The sequence below is a fragment of the Heteronotia binoei genome, chromosome 21, assembly GCF_032191835.1.
Source record: "Heteronotia binoei isolate CCM8104 ecotype False Entrance Well chromosome 21, APGP_CSIRO_Hbin_v1, whole genome shotgun sequence".
In the NCBI taxonomy this organism is placed as follows: domain Eukaryota; kingdom Metazoa; phylum Chordata; class Lepidosauria; order Squamata; family Gekkonidae; genus Heteronotia; species Heteronotia binoei.
In genome coordinates this window covers 105681812-105705369 of record NC_083243.1, presented here as the reverse complement: position 1 = coordinate 105705369, position 23558 = coordinate 105681812, and positions in this window count along the sequence as shown.

The window sequence follows — 23558 nt, the reverse complement described above, 5'->3', positions numbered from 1 at the left end:
CTCCCCACAACAGATATCCTGTGAGGTAGGTGTAGCTGAGAGAGCTCTAAGATAACTGCTTTTGAGCAGAACAGCTCTGAGAGAACTGTGACGGACACAAGGTCACTCCAACAGTTGCATGTGGAGGAGTGGGGAATCAAACCGGGTTCTCCTAGATAAGAGTCTATGTACTTCACCACTACACAAAACTGACACTTTTAATAAAAGTGACTTTTGAATTTATTTTTCATTCTTCTGGTACAGCCCAAATTACATATTCCCCACTTGCTTAAAAAGAACAGTTCCAAAATAAGATTATCTTGATTTTATTTTCACTGTAGAAGAGATCACTGGTAAATTATGGTGTCTTTATAATATCTGATTTATACTATCTTTATAATATCTGATTGGGCATCGAGGAGACGGCTGCTAAGATGGTGGATGCAGAGTAGCAAAGGTCCCTATACCCCTAAACCCACACCGCTATTAAAAACAGATATTTATGAAACTTAGCCCAATTGAACAATGAGAAAAGCGGGAGAAGTGAAAAGCTGACTGGAATCTCTGAAAAAATCGGCAATTCGATCCTATATAACAACAGCAAACATGACCAGAAGAATGGCGCAGCAAACGGGCCCGAAATCCAACATGGCCACCAACTTGGAAGAAATGGAATTTAATGCATTGTCACCAACAAAATCAGGTACAACTGATATACTTACCTAATTTAAAGAAGACATTCTTAGAGAAATAGCCCAAATCCATCAACTTTAAAAACCAATGTCAGAGCAATTGAATGTCATACAAACAACTCTTCAGAAAGTTACAGAAACAGCAGACGCTGCCCTAGAAAACAGCATTACCAATCAACAGAGCATTTAATCACTACAAAAACATGAGGAATGGGCTACAGAAAAAATCCTACTTCTAGAGCAAAAACTCTGGGAACGATCGATCAAGTTCTGTGGTTTTGAAGAGTTAATGGAGGGAAATACCAACCTTATTTCATTTGTATCTAACTGGCTGGCCTCCATAATGCACCTAGAAGATGGTGTTGCACTGCTAATACTTAAGGCATACTGAGTTGGTCCAGCCCAATCATCAACCAGAAAAGGTTTGAGAGACATTATGGTGGAATTTGCCGACTATTGCACTCTCAACTCCATAATGCAAGAAGCAAGGTCCAAGAAAGGTCTTCCATACAACTCAGCAACGATACTTGCTTTTCCTGATTTTCCAACTGAACTCCTTCAGCTCCGACGTACGCTTAAGCTGACTACCACTACACTGATTGCAGCAAACATAAAATATAAATGGCTACCAACTGGAAAACTGTCTGTTCGCCACAACTCAATGAACCTTTATGTGACTGACTTGGACACTGGCTATGATCTTCTTCAAACGCTCCAACTCATCACACCAGAAGAAAGACCTCAGATATTCATGAAACACAAGCTAGACCTGACATCAACATCTCCCGGCTGGAATAGAACACAAACTGCGAAGATGGGGACAGATCATAAAAAGAACACAAACTGCGAAGATGGGGACAGATCATAAAAAGGACAGAAGAAACAAGACTTAAGTTTTTTTTAATTTTAAAAGTATGGGCTTAAATTTAGTATGGGCTAAGTTTAAGAAACAACACAGTGGGTGGTACATGGGGTAAGGGTAGATTGTGCTGCAACTTCTCGCCATGGCACTAGCAGCTATGCTGCTTTTTTTTTTTCTGGTTAACATGTGAAAGCGCTGTTAAGAGACGGTGGTCCCTTCCCAAGCCTAACTGGGAGTTTTTTAGTTTTACATTTCAAAAATGTGAATTTGGAATATTCTTTAACATTATTCTTTAACAATATTCTTTAACATTATACATGGCCCCTGTGATAAAGGAATACGAAAGCTTTTTTACCTGTGACCTTTTATTTTATGCAAGACGTCATCACTTTCACATACATTAGTAACATAGGTTATATAGATGCAAGGGGGCCTGGATGGAGGGGGGTTGTTTTTAGTTTTGGGTGGAAAAGGAGGGAGGGGGGGCGGGAGGGGTCAGCTATGATTCTGATGTTTCTCCACTGTTTGATTACAATTGTTAGTCGACCTTGTTCATCATATAATTGCTTAAGCACTTATCTCTTGAATGTCATTGACACAAGAAGTAGTAGTTCATTTTTTCAGAATTGTTTCCTTATACAGGCTTCTATCTAAGCACTGCCTACGCTATAGAGCCAAACTACATACCAATTTTACCCTATGTTATTTTTACACCAAATGGCTGATACTCTTAGTTGCTACACTGCAAATTGCAGAGGAATAAACAACTTAATTAAGAAAAAAAGGTTTGAGTCTGCCTTTTTAAAACTTAGCCTAGATATCATATGTCTCCAAGAGACCCATCTAAAAACATCTAACCATCGTATTTTTCAATCTAACACATTCCCATATCAATATCAAGCCCCAGGCTCAGGAAAAGCCAGGGGAGTTGCTATTTTAATTTCAAATAAAAATGCTTTTAGGTTATTGGACTCCTATTATGCCCAAGGGGAAGATACATTTTTATTAAAGGCAATGTAAGGAACAAAATAACCACAATAGCCTCAGTTTACGCCCTGAATGAACAGCAAATTTCCTTTTTAGAAGAAGTATTTACCCAACTAACCAAATTTGCACAGGGTACAATCTTAATTGGAGCCGACCTGAACTACATAGTGGATCAAACATTAGATAGATCTAACCCCAAGAAACAACATGCCAAAAATTCCCAAGTGCCTCGGTTTACAGAGCTGTATTCTACCCTAAACAAATTTAATCTTTTAGACATATGGAGATTGCATAACCCATCAGTGAGAGATTATTCATACTTTTCAGCATGTTTCCAAACATATACTAGGACAGATTTTTTCTTAGGTTCCCCTGATTTAATAAAAAAAAATGATTCTTCAGAAATTGGTACTAAAATTCATTCAGACCATGCATGGGTCAATGCTAAAATAATATGGGCAGATACACCAAAACACCCAAGGCAATGGACATTAAACCCAGCTTTACTGGCAAACTAACAGTCAAGCATTGGAAAAGCGTTATAGACATACTTCAAGGAAAATGACAATGGGGAAATCTCTGATCTTACACTATGGGATGCAATGAAATCGGTCATAAGAGGCCATATTATATCCACAACATCATTCTTTAACAAAAAAAACAACAGAATATGCTAAAATCCAAAATCCTAACAAAAATCAGTCAATTAGAAACTCCATAAGCAAACATGCAACTCCAAAATTCTCCAACAATTAGAAATTCAGCTCAAAGCCCTGGAAGCAATGGAAATTGCAGACTTTAAAAAAGAATCAATTAAATCTAAATTTAAAAATTTATTTCGAAACCCCCGCTCCATCAAGAATTTGGCTCAAATACTTAAAACAAAAACAATCTCTAAAACTAATTCAATTAATTCAAGACAACTTAGGTAATAAAAAAGCCGCCCTGAGCCTGCTTCAGCAGGGAGGGCGGGATACAAATAAAATGATGATGATGATGATGATGATGATGATGATGATGATGATAAATACACAAATAACTCCCAGATTTTGAATTAATTCTTAATTACTATAATTCATTATACACATCAACCTCACCAAATCATGATTTAATAGACTAATTTGCACAATCAATTAAAGATCTCCCACAACTGAACACAGATCACAGAGAATTTCTTGATGCACCTATTAATGAGAAAGAAATTATAGAAGTCATTTAACATCTTAAAAATGGAAAATCCCCATGAACAGACAGATTCTCCAGTGAATTGTATAAGGCCTATCCAGAAGACTTCTCTAAATATCTCATGAGAGCCTGTAACGATATCTTAGCTAATGGTAATCTTCCCCAGTCTTGGCTAGACCCATTCTATCTCATATATTGAAGATATGGGACAAACATAAAGAAAAATTAGCGCCTGGAATATCCCCACTGTCTTCATTCTTAAATCAACCTTGGTTCCAGACAGCTTTTCATGATGCTTCATTCAAAATATGGTATGACAACAGCCTATTCCATATCATAGACATTACCAAACAAGGCAAGCTTCTAAATAAATGTATTCTTGAGAAAAGGGGCAAGTTTAAAATTCCATGGTATCAATATCTTCAGCTAAGCAACCTCATATCTTCTCCTACTGTTAAGACTAGATTGCAGCAATCTCTCACACCATTTGAAACTTTTTTTAAAAAAACCCAAAACTTATTAAATAAAAACATTATCTCAATAGTGTATAAATGTTTATTACAAGCCTCAGATATTGTTCCACCAAAATATGTCAAAGCCTGGTCTAAAGACTTAAAAATACACATTTCCCACCATTATTGGCAAATCGTATGGAATTCTAAAAAACTTCAGATCACCTAATACGAAAGTTAAAACACAACTCTTTAAAAACTGCAACTAAGTGGTACCTTACCCCTAAACAACCTTTCCATATGCGGTGGTCACTGTCATCCAACTGTTAGAAGGGTTGTAACACACAAGGTATGTGCCTTCATTGTTGGTGGGAATGCCCTCAGGTCCTCAAGTTTTGGTCCTCAATAAAACAATTTGTTTCCCAAATTTTAGACATTCATTTCCCTTTACGTCCCAAAATTTTTCTACTAAACTTATGGTCTCTTTGCCCCCACAAACTTGCAAATATTCCTCTTCTGAACTACTTGTGCGCAGCAGCCAGAATACAAATAGCCTCCTCATGGAAAACATGCAAACCACTAACAATATCTAACTGGCTTTTAACACTTCAAGAATTTTGTACGTTAGATAAATTATCAGACTCAAACCTGTATTTAAACTCTCACAACCACTTTTCTCATTTTGAAACCATTTGGTTTCCCTTTCTAGAAAGTTTGGCTTCTCATGAAGGTTATGAAAATTATTTAGATGTAATAAATGCAATTTATTGAAATATGCTTATAGCCTGAAAATACCATAAAGGTCAACGACATGAACAGAACTGTAATGCTATTTACAATGTTGTATTATTAGTTTTTTTTAATAAAAATTATTGAAAATGAAATATATATATATATATATATATATATATATATATATATATATATATACACACACACCATACCAAACCTTTAATGGCATAATAGATTCAAATAAAAATACACAGAATATAAAAATTTAAACATTGGAGATAAAATCAAAATGAAACCGAGCTTACAGATGCATTCAAACATGGTCAGAATTAAATTTAAGGATGTCAGCCAGAAATTTTGCCACAGTCTCACTAACCACCCCCTCAGTATCACTCAATAAATAATAACAGGGTGGCAGAATAGACAAATCTGGGGGAAAAGAAAGCTTGCCAAATAAATCTTTACGGAGGTTGTGGTAAAAAGAACAATCAAGCAATATATGCTGGATTGAGTCAGGAGTATTTGCTCCACAGGAGCAAAGTCTGTCAGCTAAAGGGACTCACTAATATCTCCCTTGTAAAACTTTGGAGGGAAACACATTTAGTCTAGCCAACATAAATGCCCTGTGATGACTTGGAATGGTTAGGTCTGATAGATAATTGGGCATTTTGCCACAGAAAGCATAGAGACCTAAGGAAGCTGGAGAGCAAATATAAGGGTCAGTTGGCCGTAATTTCGTTTCCTCCGATTCCCACAGTCTCAATTTAATACATCTGAAGATATATGACTCATCAGAGGTAGAAAAATCATCTACCTCTAACCCCAATTGATTGAGTTTGGACAGCGCTGCAGTCCAGGATGAAATATATGGGTCTCTTTTCATACAATCAAGAAGGCTGTTAGGTTCTGTTCTAAAGTGAATTTTGAGCCAAAATTTAAACACTGCAATCCAGGCTTTTGTCTCCACCAAAGACTGACCCACTTCAGAGCAAAGAGCAAAGTAGGACACGCATTTTGGCAAACCAAGAATTTGTCTAAAGAATGAGGCATGAATGCCCTCCACTTTCCTTGAAATCTGCCTCTGTTCCTGAGGACTGAAAGGTAGCAAATGTCACCCCCATCTTTAAAAAAGGTTCCAGAGGAGACCCGGGAAATTACAGGCCAGTACTGGGAAAGTTGGTAGAATACTGGGAAAGTTGGTAGAAACCATTATCAAGGACAGAATGAGTAGGCACATTGATGAACACGGGTTATTGAGGAAGACTCAGCATGGGTTCTGCAAGGGAAGATCTTGCCTCACTAATCTGTTACATTTCTTTGATGGGTGAACAAACATGTGGACAAAGGAGACCCGATAGATGTTGTTTACCTTGACTTCCAGAAAGCTTTTGATAAAGTTCCTCATCAAAGGCTCCTTAGAAAGCTTGAGAGACATGGAGTAAAAGGACAGGTCCTCTTGTGGATCAAAAACTGGCTGAGTAATAGGAAGCAGAGAGTGAGTATAAATGGGCAGTCTTCGCAGTGGAGGACGGTAAGCAGTGGGGTGCCGCAGGGCTCGGTACTGGGTCCCATGCTCTTTAACTTGTTCATAAATGATTTAGAGTTGGGAGTGAGCAGTGAAATGGCCAAGTTTGCGGATGACACTAAATTGTTCAGGGTGGTGAGAACCAGAGAGGATTGTGAGGAACTCCAAAGGGATCTGTTGAGGCTGGGTGAGTGGGCGTCAATGTGGCAGATGCGGTTCAATGTGGCCAAGTGCAAAGTAATGCACATTGGGGCCAAGAATCCTAGCTACAAATACAAGTTGATGGGGTGTGAACTGGCAGAGACTGACCAAGAGAGAGATCTTGGGGTCGTGGTAGATAACTCACTGAAAATGTCAAGACAGTGTGCGTTTGCAATAAAAAAGGCCAACGCCATGCTGGGAATTATTAGGAAGGGAATTGAAAACAAATCAGCCAGTATCATAATGCCCCTGTATAAATCGATGGTGCGGTCTCATTTGGAGTACTGTGTGCAGTTCTGGTCGCCGCACCTCAAAAAGGATATTATAGCATTGGAGAAAGTCCAGAGAAGGGCAACTAGATTGATTAAAGGGCTGGAGCACTTTCCCTATGAAGAAAGGTTGAAACGCTTGGGACTCTTTAGCTTGCAGAAACGTCGACTGCGGGGTGACATGATAGAGGTTTACAAGATAATGCATGGGATGGAGAAAGTAGAGAAAGAAGTACTTTTCTCCCTTTCTCACAATACAAGAACTCGTGGGCATTTGATGAAATTGCTGAGTAGACAGGTTAAAACGGATAAAAGGAAGTACTTCTTCACCCAAAGGGTGATTAACATGTGGAATTCACTGCCACAGGAGGTGGTGGCGGCCACAAGTATAGCCACCTTCAAGAAGGGTTTAGATAAAAATATGGAGCACAGGTCCATCAGTGGCTATTAGCCACAGTGTATGTGTGTATATAATTTTTTTTTGCCACTGTGTGACACAGAATGTTGGACTTGATGGGCCATTGGCCTGATCCAACATGGCTTGTCTTATGTTCTTATGTTCCTGGTAAAAGCTGAGATCCATATAGAATCCATGGAGAATTTGGGCAAGCGTTTTGGCTTTAAACACTTTAATTGCTGCTGGAACTAATTGATTGCCCCTTGCAAAGAAAAACTGTTTAATTTGAGCAGCTGAACATTTAGCCAAGTTGACGGTGTTGTTACGATGTGAAACCCAGCTTAACTTGTGATTAAAAGTGATCCCCAAGTATTTAAAAAATTTTGTTTGCTCAATTGTTGAGTTGCCAATAAACCATCTCTGTGGGCGCCAGCAATTTGAAAAGACAACTACTTTAGATTTGGCATAATTGATAGAAAGTGAATTACAATTACAGTAGTCATAAAAGGCATTCAAATACCTTTGCAGGCCCACTCTTGTACAAGAGAGGATGGTAGGGTCATCGGCATAAAGTAATAAGGGGACCACTCGGCTTGCAAGTTTAGGCGGATGACCGTTAATAGGGTTCAAAAATTGTGCCAGGTCAGTTAAAAATAAATTTAAAAGATGCGGGGCCAGCACGCAACCTTGTTTAACCCCCTTTAACACTGGGATTTTACTAGCCAAGTCACAGCTAGAAGAAAATTTCACTTGGCAAAAGGTATTAGAATGAAGTTTCCTCAAGAGAAACAGCAGACGAGGGTCCATTCCCAGGTAACCTAGCTTGATCCATAGTTGGGCTCTATCTATTGAATCAAAAGCACCCTTCAAATCGATGAAGGCAGCGTATAATTTTTTTGACCCGGTATGCATATATTTTTCAGCAAGGAAGGCCAGAGTGCAGCAGTGATCCATAGCAGACTTGCCTTTGGAAAGGCCAATCTGTTCAGGACCTATGATGTTGCCTATGCGCATCCAGTCAGTTAATCGGAGTTCTAAATGTTTTGCATACAATTTGCCCACTATAGATAATAAACTAATGGGGCGGAAATTTTCTGGTAACTCCAACCCCCCCTTTTTGTATATTTGGGTAATTATAGAGTCAAGCCAAGAGTCAGGGATGGGGCCATGCAGATCGATGAAAGAGAACAATTTTGCAAGGGGCAAGAGCCACCAATCGGCAAACTTTGTGAATACTTCAGCGGGAAGGCCATCAGGGCCAGGTGCTTTACCTGCTTTTAAATCCTTCAATAACTCACTGATTTCCTCTAGAGTTACTGGAGGCCAGACCGGCATATCAGTAACTGAGGGGTTTGCTAAGATAGGAGGGGATACACATGGAGCAGCAAAAATGTTAGAGAAGTAATCAACTCACGTTTGCTCAGATATATTTGGGTCAGTAACAGAATTGTTTTTTAGATTACCTGAAATGATTCCCCAGAAAGCCTTATTATCATTAGATTTTATGAGTGGTAAAGTTGGTCCCATTTATTCTGAAAGAATAATATCTGATACATAATATCTGATTTATTTACATGTATACAAGCAGAATCAAAGTTTAGACAAAAAGGCAGTCTCTGGCAGAAAACAAATATGCTCATGCACATCAGATTCCCAGACTTAAAGATTTTGCACTCTCCCCATGCTTCAGCCAGCTCATGGCTATCTGTTTCTCTGTCTAAACTAAAAACCCTGAGTTTTTTAATACATACATATATTTCACTTTTGAAAACAAAGTATGTTGATATGATTCAGGGGGTCTTGTCACAGATTAACATAGAAAGTATGCTGAGCCTGCTAGCTCCATGTTGTACCTGGTATTTCATATACATATGTAAACATATGAAGCTGCCTTATACTGAATCAGACCCACGGTCCATCAAAGTCAGTATTGTCTTCTCAGACTGGCAGCGGCTCTCCAGGGTCTCAAGCGGAGGTTTTTCACACCTGTTTGCCTGGACCCTTTTTTGGAGATGCCAGGGATTGAACCTGGGACCTTCTGCTTCCCAAGCAGATGCTCTACCACTGAGCCACCGTCCCTCCCCTACCTTGGTTGCCTTGAGACAGTTTGTAGCAGATCTTTAATACTTGAGCTCCAGGTTATTTGTAAAGGACAGATGTAGGGTTCATTGTACATAATTTACTCTATATACTATTAGCAACATGTGACTCCCCCCCCTCCTGCAGATAGCTAAATTTGTAGCTCGGGACCACATGGAGGCAAAAGAGATGTTTCTGCAAACTCAGGGCCCCCCCTAGGTTTGCAAAAAAAATCTCACTAAAAAAAAAAAAGTAGAGAGTTTAAATTCCTCCCAAAATTAAAAATAAAGAGTGTTCTCTGCACAAGCACAAAGAACACACTTACCTCCAACAGAGTGTTAGCCCAGGAGCCACACTGGGTCAGCACTGGTGAAGCGGCAGCCAGGACCTGCATTGGGGCTGGCATTGGAAGTGCTGCAGGTTGGGCCCTGTGCTGGGTCTGGCAGTGGAGGCACAGCAGGCCAGGAGACAAACTGGACCTGACACTGGCAGTGTAGCAGCCTGGGAGCCATGCTAGGTTTGGCATCACAAGTGCAGCAGAATGGGAGGTGCACTTAGCCTGGCAGTAGTATGGCATGCCAAGAACCACACTGGGCCTGGCAACAGTGGAGGACAGGCCTCCAGGCTGTAAAGCCACAGCAGACTTGGCTTGGGGGAAAGGATATGGGATTCCCCCTTCAGCTTGCAGTGGTGGAAGATGCCTGGCAGCTGTACCAGCCCAGCAGTGGGGAAGGACACCAGGGTCAGTAGGGATGTCAGAATCCCCCCTACACGTCTCCCCCCACCACTGAGCCATAAGAGGAATCACCTCTGATGGAAGGAGGGATCTCCACTTCCTGCAAGTATCAGGATTCCTCCAGGGCCCCCCATTTGTGAATATCTAATGCCATAACATTGATGGCTTGATTCATACAAGATTGTCTATAGATAAAGAAGTTATTACAATGTCTGTTCAAATGTAGAAGAAAGAAGAAGAAGAAGGGGAGGAGGAGGGGGAGACTAGATTTATGCCCCGCTCCTCACTACTCAAAGGAGTCTCAGAGCAGCTTACAACCTCCTTTCCTCCCGCTCCCCATAACAGACACCCTGTGATGTAGGTAGGGCTGAGAGAGCTCTCCCAGAACAGTTCTTGAGCAAAACAGCTCTGAGAGAACTTGTGGCTGTCCCAAGGTCACATCAGCAGGTGCTTGTGATGGCGTGGAAATCAAACCCAGTTTTCTCAGATAAGAGTCCACACACTTAACTGCTACACCAAACTGGCTCCAAAGTGTTTGGAGTGAAGTGCACTGACTCTTAACTGAGAGAATTGGGTTTGATTCCCCACCTCTCCACATGTAACTGCTGGAGTCTGGGAGAGCCAGTTTGGTGTAGTGGTTAAGTGTGCAGACTCTTATCTGGGAGAACTGGGTTTGATTCCCCACTCTTCTACTTGCAGCTGCTGGAATGGCCTTAGGTTGGCCATAGCTATCACAGGAGTTGACCTTGAAAGGGCAGCTGCTGTGAGAGCGCTCTCAGCCCCACCCACCTCACAGGGTGTTTGTTGTGGGAAGAGAAGATATAGGAGATTGTAAGCCACTTTGAGTCTCTGATTCAGAGAATAGGGCAGGGTATAAATCTGCAGTCTTCTTCAGTCACAGTTCTCTCAGATAAAATATATATTTTTATATATATATTCCCATTTGTTTGTTTGTTTAGCAATTTTTATGCTACTTCTACAGGAAACCTGCCCAAGGCAGCTTACAAAATAAAATAAAATAAAAACATTAAAAGTTATTCATTAAAATTGAGCACTACAAACCAGTCACAGAATAAAAAGAAAGACCATTCAGTAGCTTAGAATAAGTTTCAGAATGAAAGTACACAAAATGTCAAAAAACCCTCATTAATAGTGGACAGAAATGTTTTGACTTGGCACTTATAAGAGAGCAGTATAGGCACCAGGCAAGCCTCAGGTGAAGGGCATTCCATATGTGAGTTGCTACTACCAAGAAAGTCCTGTCACTGGTTGCCACATATCTCATCTCTTCTGATGGAAGCACTGGGAGCAGGTAGATCTTATTTTATTTTATTTTATTTTATTTTTTATTTATTTATGATTTATATCCTGCCCTTCCCACGAAAGTGGCTCAGTTAGGTGTAAGCTAGCTGGAAGAGGGTTGTCTTACAGGCCCTGCGGAACTGAACAAGGTCCCGCAGGGCCCTCACCTCCTCCGGCCGTTGATTCCACCATGTAGGGGCCATAACAGAGAAGGCCCTGTCCCTAGTAGATTTTAGGCGGGCTTCTTTTGGCCCAGGGATAGTGAGAAGATTTTGGGTTCCCGATCTCAGTACTCTCTGGAGAACATGTGGGGAGAGACGGTCCTTCAGGTAGGCAGGTCGCAGGCCATATAGGGCTTTAAAGGTGATGACCAGCACCTTGTACCGAACTCGGTATATTACTGGAAGCCAGTGCAGAGTCTGAAGACCCGGCCAAATGTGCCCCCATCTTGGGAGGCCCAATAACAGCTGGGCTGCGGCATTCTGCACCAGCTGCAATTTCCGAGTTCGGCACAGGGGCAGCCCCATGTAGAGGGCATTGCAGTAGTCCAACCTCGAGGTGACCGTAGCATGGATCACTGTTGCTAGGTCGTCGCGATCCAGGAAGGGAGCCAACTGCCTTGCCTGCCTAAGATGAAAAAACGCAGACTTGGCAGTGGCTGCTATCTGAGCCTACATCTTTAAGGTAGGCTCCAATAGTACCCCCAGGCTCTTGACCCTGTCCGCCGCCATCAGCGGCGCACCGTCAAAAACTGTCAGGGGGATTCCCCCCCCCCCCCGGTCCCCGACGACCCAAGCAAAGGACCTCTGTCTTCGCAGGATTTAGCCTCAGTCCACTCAGTCTGAGCCACTCAGCCACGGCCTGTAATGCCCGATCCAGATTTTCTGGGGCACAGACCAGTCGGTTGTCCATAAGCAGATAGAGCTGGGTGTCATCAGCATACTGGTGACATCCCAGCCCATACCTTCGGGCGATCTAGGCAAGGGGTCGCATATAGATGTTGAATAACATCGGGGAGAGAACCACCCCTTCGGGCACACCACAGTCGAGTGTGCGCCTCCGGGATAGCTCCCCCCCAATCGCGACCCTTTGTCCCCGACCTTCCAGGAAAGAGGAAAGCCACTGTAAGGCCAACCCCTGAATCCCCGCGTCGGCAAGGCGGCAAGTCAGTAACCGATGGCCGACCGTATCAAACGCAGCCGATAGGTCCAACAACATCAGCACTGCCAAGCCACCCCGATCCAGATGCCGTTGAAGGTCATCTACCAGGGCAACCAACACAGTCTCTGTCCCATGGCCCGGGCGAAAGCCGGACTGAAATGGGTCAAGGACGGAAGCGTCCTTCAGGAAAGTCTGTAACTGCATCGCCACTGCCCTCTTAATAAGTTTGCCCAAAAAGGGCAAATTTGAAACCGGCCAGTAGTGTGCCAATTGGGCCGGGTCTAAAGATGTTTTTTTTTAGGAGGGGACGGACCACTGCCTCTTTAAGCAGCGTTGGAAAGTGCCCTTCCGTCAGGGATCTATTTATGATATCCCGTACAGGATATCTGAGGTCCCTCTGGCAAGATTTAATAAGCCAGGAGGGGCATGGGTCCAATTTACAAGTTGTTGGGTGAGCAGATAAGAGAATCCTGTCAACTTCCTCCAGGCTGAGGGGGCTAAAACCATCCAGAATATAATCCAAAGACAGGCTCGGGGCCTTGGTTTCGCTAACTGTCTCAAAACTGGCAGGGAGGTCGGGGCGGAGTGACGCGATTTTATCTGCAAAAAATTTCGCAAAAGCCTCACAGACTGCCAGACCAGACAATATGAGAGAAGGCAGTCCTTCAAGGACTCTGCCCCTGAGGCATTTAGGACTTTAAAGGTAAGAACCAGCACTTCAGATTTTGTTCAGAAAGAAATGGGCAGTCAGTGCAGATCTTTCAGCACTGGAATGCTACAATCTAGGTAACCCATCCCTGACAGTAGCCTGGGTACTGCTTTTTGGATACACTGAAGTTTCCAAACCATTTTCAAAAGCAGCCACACACAAAGTGTACTACAATATCGGATACTGTGGACAGATCATACTTTTTTGTGGAATGGACATAGGTGGCATATCAGCCAACACTCATAAAAGGCACTATGTGCCACATAGGACGATTTACTATTAAGGCTGTGGAGGTATACCCTTCCATGGTATATATAAAGTGCCATGTGTACACATTTCTTACCTGGATTTCTTCTCATGCTCATCCAGTTTTGTTCTAAATACAGATTCAGGTGACAAACTGGAAAATATCTTCTAATATCTCCCACAAATTTCTTCCTGTATTATCAAAAAAGAATTACGACAACCATATACAGAGACAGCCTACTGGTCTATCATGGACAATATTCTGACTGGCAGCTGTTCTAGGATCTTAGGCTGAGTTCTGTTAGGCTGAGTTTTGAGTTCTGTCTTATAATTTTAACTCGAGATGTTGAGGATTGGACCTGGGAATTTATACAAGCAAAACAGATGTCCTACCCCTAAATCAAGAGCCCCATGGCGTAGAGTGGTAAAGCTGCAGTACGGCAGTCGGAGCCCTCTTCTCACGACCTGAGTTCGATCCCATCAAAAGCTGGTTCAGGTAGCCAGCTCCAGGTTGACTCAGCCTTCCATCCTTCTGAGGTCATTATAATGAGTACCCAGCTTGTTGGGGGGGACGTGTAGATGATTGGAGAAGGCAATGACAAACCACCCTGTAAAAAGTCTGCCTTGAAAATATTGTGAAAGCGACATCACCCCAGAGTCGAAAACAACTGGTGCTTGCACAGAAGACTACCTTTACTTTTACCCCTAAATCACCCCTTATCTATCCATGCATAAATAAAATGCTGATTTTATTGCAAAAAGAGTGAGCACACTTCTGAGTTTCTTATTATCAGGGCTTGCATTCAGCTCACAGGAGCACAGCTCCTGAACCTCCAGCCAGGGTCTGCATGCAGTGGGGAGTTCTCTCCCTGCTGCACACAGATCCTGGGGCATATGCAAATGAGATATGTTACTGAGCTCCTGCACCTTTTGTCCTACAAAATGACCCATGCTTATGATTCTCATTAGGTTGGATGTTCAGGGAGTGGTGTTTCAAGGCATGGCAGAAAAGCTGAAACTCATGTCAATCTTCTTGAAATGGAGACTAGAAAGTGCAAATCAGATTAGATGGTGCTGTGTGCATAGAGCAGAATAAGGTAATGGGAACAGCAGCAATTCCATTTTTGAGGCACTGTGGGTTGTAATTGCAAGGGGAGGAGACAAGGAAGTCATACTCTGCTGGTGGAAATTCCTTCCATCACTGGAGATTTTGCACAGGATCCATTCAAACCGCAGACATCTTTGAACATAACATAAGAACATAAGAGAAGCCATGTTGGATCAGGCCAATGGCCCATCCAGTCCAACACTCTGTGTCACACAGTGGCAAAAAAAAAATTATATATACACACACACTGTGGCTAATAGCCACTGATGGACCTGTGCTCCATATTTTTATCTAAACCCCTCTTGAAGGTGGCTATACTTGTGGCTGCCACCACCTCCTGTGTCAGTGAATTCCACATGTTAATCATCCTTTGGGTGAAGAAGTACTTCCTTTTATCCGTTTTAACCTGTCTGCTCAGCAATTTCATCGAATGCCCACGAGTTCTTGTATTGTGAGAAAGGGAGAAAAGTACTTCTTTCTCTACTTTCTCCATCCCATGCATTATCTTGTAAACCTCTATCATGTCACCCCGCAGTCGACGTTTCACCAAGCTAAAGAGTCCCAAGCGTTTCAACCTTTCTTATAGGGAAAGTGCTCCAGCCCTTTAATCATTTTAGTTGCCCTTTTCTGGACTTTCTCCAATGCTATAATATCCTTTTTGAGGTGCACACAGTACTCCAAATGAGACCGCACCATCGATTTATACAGGGGCATTATGATACTGGCTGATTTGTTTTCAATTCCCTTCCTAATAATTCCCAGCATGGCGTTGGCCTTTTTTATTGCAAACGCACACTGTCTTGACATTTTCAGTGAGTTATCTACCATGACCCCAAGATCTCTCTCTTGGTCAGTCTCTGCCAGTTCAGTCCCCATCAACTTGTATTTGTAGCTGGGATTCTTGGCCCCAATGTGCATTACTTTGCACTTGGCCACATTGAACCGCATCTGCCACGTTGATGCCCACTCACCCAGCCTCAACAGATCCCTTTGGAGTTCCCCACAATCCTCTCTGGTTCTCACCACCCTGAACAATTTAGTGTCATCTGCAAACCTGGCCACTTCACTGCTCACTCCCAACTCTAAATCATTTATGAACAAGTTAAAGAGCATGAAATCCAGTACCGAGCCCTGCGGCACCCCATTGCTTACCGTCCTCCACTGCGAAGACTGCCCATTTATACTCACTCTCTGCTTCCTATTACTCAGCCAGTTTTTGATCCACAAGAGGACCTGTCCTTTTACTCCATGACTCTCAAGCTTTCTAAGGAGCCTTTGATGAGGAACTTTATCAAAAGCTTTCTGGAAGTCAAGGTAAACAACATCTATCAGGTCTCCTTTGTCCACATGTTTGTTCACCCCCTCAAAGAAATGTAACAGGTTAGAGAGGCAAGATCTTCCCTTGCAGAACCCATGCTGAGTCTTCCTCAATAACCCGTATTCATCAATGTGCCTACTCATTCTGTCCTTGATAATGGTTTCTACCAACTTTCCCAGTATTGAAGTCAGACTGACTGGCCTGTAGTTTCCCGGATCTCCTCTGGAACCCTTTTTAAAGATGGGGGTGACATTTGCTACCTTCCAGTCCTCAGGAACGGAGGCAGATTTCAATGAAAGATTACAGATTTTTGTTAGAAGATCCACAAGTTCAACTTTGAGTTCTTTCAGAACTCTCGGATGTATGCCATCTGGACCCGGTGACTTATTAGTTTTTAATTTGTCTATCAGTTGTAGGACCTCCTCTTTTGTCACCTCAATCTGACTCAGGTCTTTCAAAACCCCTTCCAAAATTAGTGGTTCTGGGGCGGGCAAAAAGTTTTTGTCTTCCACAGTGAAGACGGAGGCAAAAAATTCATTTAGCTTCTCAGCCATTTCCCTATCCTCCTTCAGTAATACTTTTACCCCATGGTCATCCAAGGGCCCCACTGCCTCCCTGGCTGGTTTCCTACTTCTAATATATTTGAAGAAATTTTTATTGTTGGTCTTTATTTATTTTTTTTGCAATATGCTCCTCATAGTCCCTTTTTGCCTGCCTGACCACAGTCTTGCATTTGATTTGCCACAGCCTGTGTTCCCTTTTACTAATCTCACTTGGACTGGTTTCCCACCGCTTAAAGGAGTCCTTCTTACCTTTTACAGCTTCCATTACTTTGTTTGTTAACCATGCAGGCCTTTTCTTATGCCTGTTTGTGCCTTTCCTAACTTGTGGTATGTATTATATCTGAGCTTCTAGGATTATAGTTTTAAATAGCATCCAAGCTTCCCCAAGGGTTTTGACCGTATGTACCTTTCCTTTCAGTTTCCTACTTACATGCCTCCTCATCTCAGTGTATTTACCCCTTTTAAAGCTAAACGTGGTTGTGGCGGTCTTTTTGGACAACTCCCTATTTATACAAACGGTGAAATCAATAACATTATGGTCACTGCTCCCAAGTGGCGCAATCACTTTTACATCTCTCACCAAGTCTTGGGCATTACTTAGGACCAAATCCAGGATCGCCCCACCCCTGGTAGGTTCTGAGATCATCTGCTCCATAGCACAGTCATTGAGAGCATCAAGAAACTCAATCTCTTTCTCTCGACCAGTAACCATATTGACCCAATCAATCTGCGGGTAGTTAAAATTACCTATTACAACACAGTTTTTATGTTTGGCCGCTATCTTTAAGCCTTCCATCATATTATAATCGTCCTCTCTCTTTTGATTTGGTGGGCGATAACAAACTCCCATAGTTAAATTTCCTTTTGGGCCCTCTATTTCAACCCAAAGCATTTCTAAAAGGGAATCTAATTCTCTGACCTCAGTCTTACTGGACCGTATATCCTCTCTGACATACAGACCCACCCCACCTCCAACCCTTCCCTCCCTATCCTTCCGATATAACTTATATCCAGGAATCATCGTGTCTCACTGATTCTCCTCATTCCACCAAGTTTCTGAAATTCCCACAATGTCTATGTTTTCTCCCAACACTAAACATTCCAATTCACCAATTTTACTTCGAACACTTCTAGCATTTGCATACAAACATGTATAATTTCCCAGGCAAGCTAGGCCCGCCACCTTTCTCCTGCCGCCTCGAGACTCGGGCAGACAGTCCATACTGTTTGTCATCATCACAGTGGACAACTCTGATCCGTTACCCGGTAGAAAAATAGCAGCCAACCCTTCATCTCTTTGAGACGAGTCCTCCCAAACCAGAGACATTTCATCTCCTGTCGGCTTTCCCCCAAGATTTCGTTTAAAAACTGCTCTGCCACCTTTTTGATTTTAAGCACCTATATTGGTGCCTATATCTGTTATAAAGATGAATTCTATTCATTCTAATCCATACCTATTAAAACATAATAAAATCAAGGACCTTTTTCTCACCAGGGCACACTGGCAATATTCTACAAAGTAATCGTATAAATTTGGTCATATTTATTTTACAAACATTTATTAAAGAAGGAGCTGCATGGAATAGTCCAAGGACTAGGGATGAATAGGTTGCCCTCAGCACCCTTACTCTGCTTTTGAATTGGTTCACTGATTTACCCTTCCTTGCATTGCACTCTTTCAAAATTCAGCTTTAGTGAATTTCTAAAATTAATTCTGGAATTGTAGCATGTTTCAACTCAAATGCACCATGATAAATGGTATCTATTGCTTCAGAAATGTTAGGAATTATTTTGAATAATCTCTCAGTGAAAGCTGTTGGCCAGAACTCCAAGCACAGTTGCAGTGCTACATACAAGGTGAAAGCCAGACTGAAAGCAGGCTGAAGACCAGCTGGCACTTTATTGCATATGAGAAAGGCACTGAAAGACCTGCCAACTAGCTTTCATCATCCAGGGTAGCCAAAACCCCAAGTGACCACCTGCATACCCTTTGATGGATGGCATCAATGCAAACTGATCCAAACCAACAAAACAAGAAATGCAGATTGATCCTGTGTGTGTTTACTCTGGGGCAAGTCCCACTGCATTCAACGGGAATTAATCTCAAGTAAGTATACGTATCCTCTGATACATTGAACCCTTCTATGCTCACAGCAATGACTCACAGATCAATTCTCACAGGTGTTTGATTTGCTAGAGCAAACCAGGGATAGCAGCCTGTTTACACAAATTTAGCATCAACTGGATCAACTATGCCAAGCAGAATCCTCCCCCACCCCCGCCGCCAGATACTGTGGCTCCTAAGGGGGAAAGTATGTGCTATCCCCATGATGGCACTGTCATTAAGGAATATTTCTGCTGCTGTTGTTTGGTTTTGATGTGAGTTGAGCTCTACCTGTGTCTGTGTACTATTCTGTTCCATCTGCCTCTGAGATCCTGTACACTAGGGAGTTTTGAGGTGAGGTGGCAGTTCAGCTCAGCAGTTGTGAAACTGTGTATAGCAAAAATGAATTCTGGAAAAAAATGTTTACAATGTCTGGGGACAGTGTAAGGCCAATTCATGAACCCTGAACATGCCTGGACCCTGAACAGCACTGACAATACAAATCAAGTAGACTACTTCTCATGCCAGTAGTGCTAGCATGAGAGGAAAACTTTTGCTACCATGATACGTAGCTACAACGTCTCTCAATTTCCTACATGCAGTATAGGATCTGACCACATGGAATCCACAATCATGCTACAATTGGTGGTAAGCCATAGTTAATGTCAGCATTTTGTGCAATTTTTCACAGTAAGAAATAGTATTCAGACTCTTCCATTATTCTATTATCAAAAAGGGTAATTTTACAAATTCAGCAAACTTTAATAGATCACAGCAACAAAAGGTCTATATGAATGCTAACAGACCTGCACTTTGGGCTAACTCAGAGATGCCTCTGAAATCAACCAAAAGATTCCCTCCAGACAGCAACATCTGCCACCCATCCAAGGCCCAGTATGCACCCCGTCCTCCAGGCTCCTCAGAGTGGCTCAAAAAGTTATCACTTTCAAAGTGGTAGCAAATCTTTGAGCCGACTGTCAGTTGCCTCCTTGCCATCTGGAAGAGGCAGGATGGATGCAAGGCAATGACTGTGTGAAAGCGCCAAGCTGCCCCAAGCCACTTCCACCTTTTTTCCCCTTAAAAACTGTCAGGAGCGCTTGAGCGCTTAACTTGCTGGGAGAAGAAAGAGCAGTCTGGCTTCTGAGGTACCTTCACATCTGGAGGCCCCTGGCCGCCTGGCAGACAGGACACAGGTGCTTCGCTGAGGAGCATGTGGAGGCTTTGGAATAGCTCTTTTTGAGCTGGCCCAATTCAGGATACCTCCCAACCACCCCCATGTGCCCGTCTGTTAGCAGCCAAAAAGTAGTTATTCTGTAGTAAGGATTGCCATCTGGCTGTCCTTACTAACTCAGATTCCTTGTTAATCAAAAGAATATATATATATATATATATATATATATATATATATATATATATATATATATATATATATATATATATACACACATATATATATATACATATATATATATATGCTTTGTGCAAATATTTATACAATATTAAGTGTCATTTGTTGTCAAATCTGAATTTTAGGGTTCATTAATTCTATCTATACTGCATCTTATTTCCCAAGACTAGAATGTACCTGGAAGAGGAAAATTTAAAATACATGAGAAGCAGAACAGAATCATGTCTTTCTCCAGCAGAGAAAAACCTCTACTAAGTACAATAGATATGCCCCTGATATACTTATGAAGCCAGGAGGCAAGCATAAATCCATACATTAGTAACAAGAGAGCATATAATTATTCCTCCCAAAAATGTGTGCTTTGAATGTAAGGATTCAAAGGCACTGCTAATTCAGATTACTTTATAAAAACCATATGATTTGTCTAATGTATTATTATGGTTTCTTCAAATGAAAGAAAAACAGATTAATGGCAAAGAGCATATTGATTTAAATATAATTTCTATTACCACTGCTAAATGGTACTTTTGCCTGCAAGTTGGAATTTCGGTAAACAAAGCTTTTGTGCACGTCCCTAGAACATATTGTTGCTCATTTCTGCGCTATGTTTTTACCAATTTATACACAATAGTAAATAATAGTTGACTATGTACAGGTGAGGAATCTGTTGCCTTTTAATTAGAAACTGGCTTTTATAAAACAAACACACACACAATGTGTGCTTGGAATGCTCACACAATACTTGGAACAGTCACACAGGGCCTACATTTTCAGACTAATTAAAAAGAACACATTTTAAGAAAGATAAGTATCTTTTCACCATCAATAAATGTATTTATTTATAAATGAATATTTATTTCATATATTTATAAAAATATTTATACATGAATAACTGAACAAATTTATTATAACTGAACAAATGTAATTGTACAATCAAGCACACAGCCACAAAAGCTAGCTGAAATTGAGCAACAACTGGAGTTAATTCCATCTAAACCAGATAGTATCAAAAATTTATTAGTAACAAGAGAGTGTCTAATTATTGCTGCCAAAAATGTGTGCTTGAATTGCAAGAATTTAGCAGTGTATTTTGTCCATAGTAAAATATGGAATGGGAGCATCCAATTCTTTCTACAGTTCTCCCTTTAACCTGAAGAAACATCTCAAAATATTGATAGTCAACATTAAGTTTCATTGTTTCATGATTATATAACAGACATTATACTGTTTCAGGTTTCAAGTTTATTAACAATAAAACATGCATTCAACATGCATTCCTGTTCTGAGAGTACTGAAATACTCATCCAGGTCTATATCAGAGTCCTGGAAATTCTGCATTAGAATAAAAAAAAAATGCTGTTCAGAAAACTATTCAAACGAACGTTTTTTTCTAGGGTTGCCAAGTCCAATTAAAAAAATATCTGGGTACTTTGGGGGTGGAGCCAGGAGCAAGGTTGTGCCAAATATAACTGAACTCCAAAGGGAGTTCTGGTCATCACATTTATAGGGACCACACACCTTTTAAATGCCTTCCCTGCATTGGAAATAATGAAGGATAGGGGCACCTTCTTTGGGAGCTTATAGAATTGGACCCCCTGGTCCAATCTTTTTGAAACTTGGAGGGTGTTTTAAGGAGAGGCACCGGATGCTATGCTGAAAATTTGGCATTTCTACTTCAAAAGACAGCTCCCCCAGACCCGCCAGATAACCATAGATCAATTCTTAATTATACCCTATGGGAATTGATCTTCATAGGGAATAATAGAATGTCCAGCATTTTCCTCCCCCCCTCCCCTGCTTTCTGATGACCCTGAAGCAGGGGGAGGGCCTCCAAACCGGGGGATCCACCTGGGGATTGGTAACCCTAGTTTTTTGGCAAACAAACACTAACCATCTCAGATATGCTTCTGCAATACCAGATCGAGAATGTTCAATAGATGCTGGTTAGAGCAAGAGGCCCCATATCCTTCTCCTGTGCGTTAGTGCAATATCTCTGAGTACATCATTAATATTACTTAGTAGCTTCTCAGATCTAAAAGAGATGTAGACTTTGATTAAACCTGTCTTTAGCTATTTGGCTTAATATATGTCCTCTTTGCAGCATAAAGGTCACTATGATACTGTTTCAGGGGAGAGGAACGGAGGGAAAGTTTAAGCAGACATCAGGTCATTCTGTTGATTATTTGAGCCCTTTATAATTTTCTTTGGTAAGCTTTGTTAATTATCATCAATCTTGGTTTGCGATGCCCTTTAAAAAGTAAAAGACTTGAGTTGTCTACTGAAGAATATTTCCATAACATTTCCAAGGCAATAGATAAAAACCAGAGCCAAAACAGGATCTGCAACAAAGCTAAAGTTCATGGAAGACAATGAATGCTAGAAGTTCTAGACCTAAGCATTCTTCAACAGGGTTGCTAGCAGGAAATCCACAATCTCTGCCTTGCATTTCCACAGATGCTTGGAACAGTGCTGGGAGATTTTTTTATTTTTATTTTTAATGCTGTCAAACCAATTATGTGACTTCACTTTTGGAGAAAACCCAGAAGTGATGCTAGTCCTTTCTAGGAATCACCAGAAACTCTATGGTTTTGGAATAAGCTCTTTGGAATAGTTCTCTTCTCTGAAGGTAGATATTTTAATTAAGTACTAGAAAGAAATGTGTGGCTTTTCCCTGCTAAGTATTCTTTCCAAGTACCGCAATGACATAGCCCAGCACAAAAAACCCAAACCAACAAAAATAGAAGCCTTACCATATAATATAGTTCCATATAATTGAACAGAGTTAACCACACTGGGAAAGGTCTGGGCCAGGATTAAGAGATATAATGCAAACTTTCCCAACACCTTTCTAGATGGAATTTTCCCTTCCCTTGTTCCCAAACTTGTCTTCATTCATTGTGAGTTCTCACCAAGGCTTAGTGATTCTGCCCATTGTAAGAATCACAAAACAGAATAAGTGTTCTACAATCTAGCTTCACTCTCTTGGCAGCTTAATTTACACCCTCTGTATTATTTTATGATAAAGTTCCTTTGCTTCAGAAGGCTACCCTTGCCTCTACCTGCAGTGTTTTGGACTTAGCCTTTATGATCCTTCTGCAGAAATCCTGAAGTAAAAGTCATTTCTGGTAGACATTTCTGACAGTCACTCTCTACAGCTTGCTCACTGGCATCATACTATATATATATAGCTCAGCACCCTTTCTGCTTCATTCAGCATATCTACAAATTGCCATTTTATAGAACCTCTGGTTATAGATGAGCCTCATCCATGTATGGGCAGGAAGCAGATTAGGGGTTCTGCTGCTTTGCCTCACAAACGCCACCAAAGTGGAAAAGCAATTTGAGAATTTGGTGCACAATCCAGAAAACTGGAGGATATACATTGTGACATTATTTCCCATTTGAAAAGCTCTGAATCCTATTATCTGTTAAGGGGTCTCTTCTTTGTATCTTTTCTTTTGTTTACTTGGCAGATAACGTTGGTGATTGTTTCAATTATCTGATCAGGATTTTCTGATGAAATATATTCATGAATCAATATCA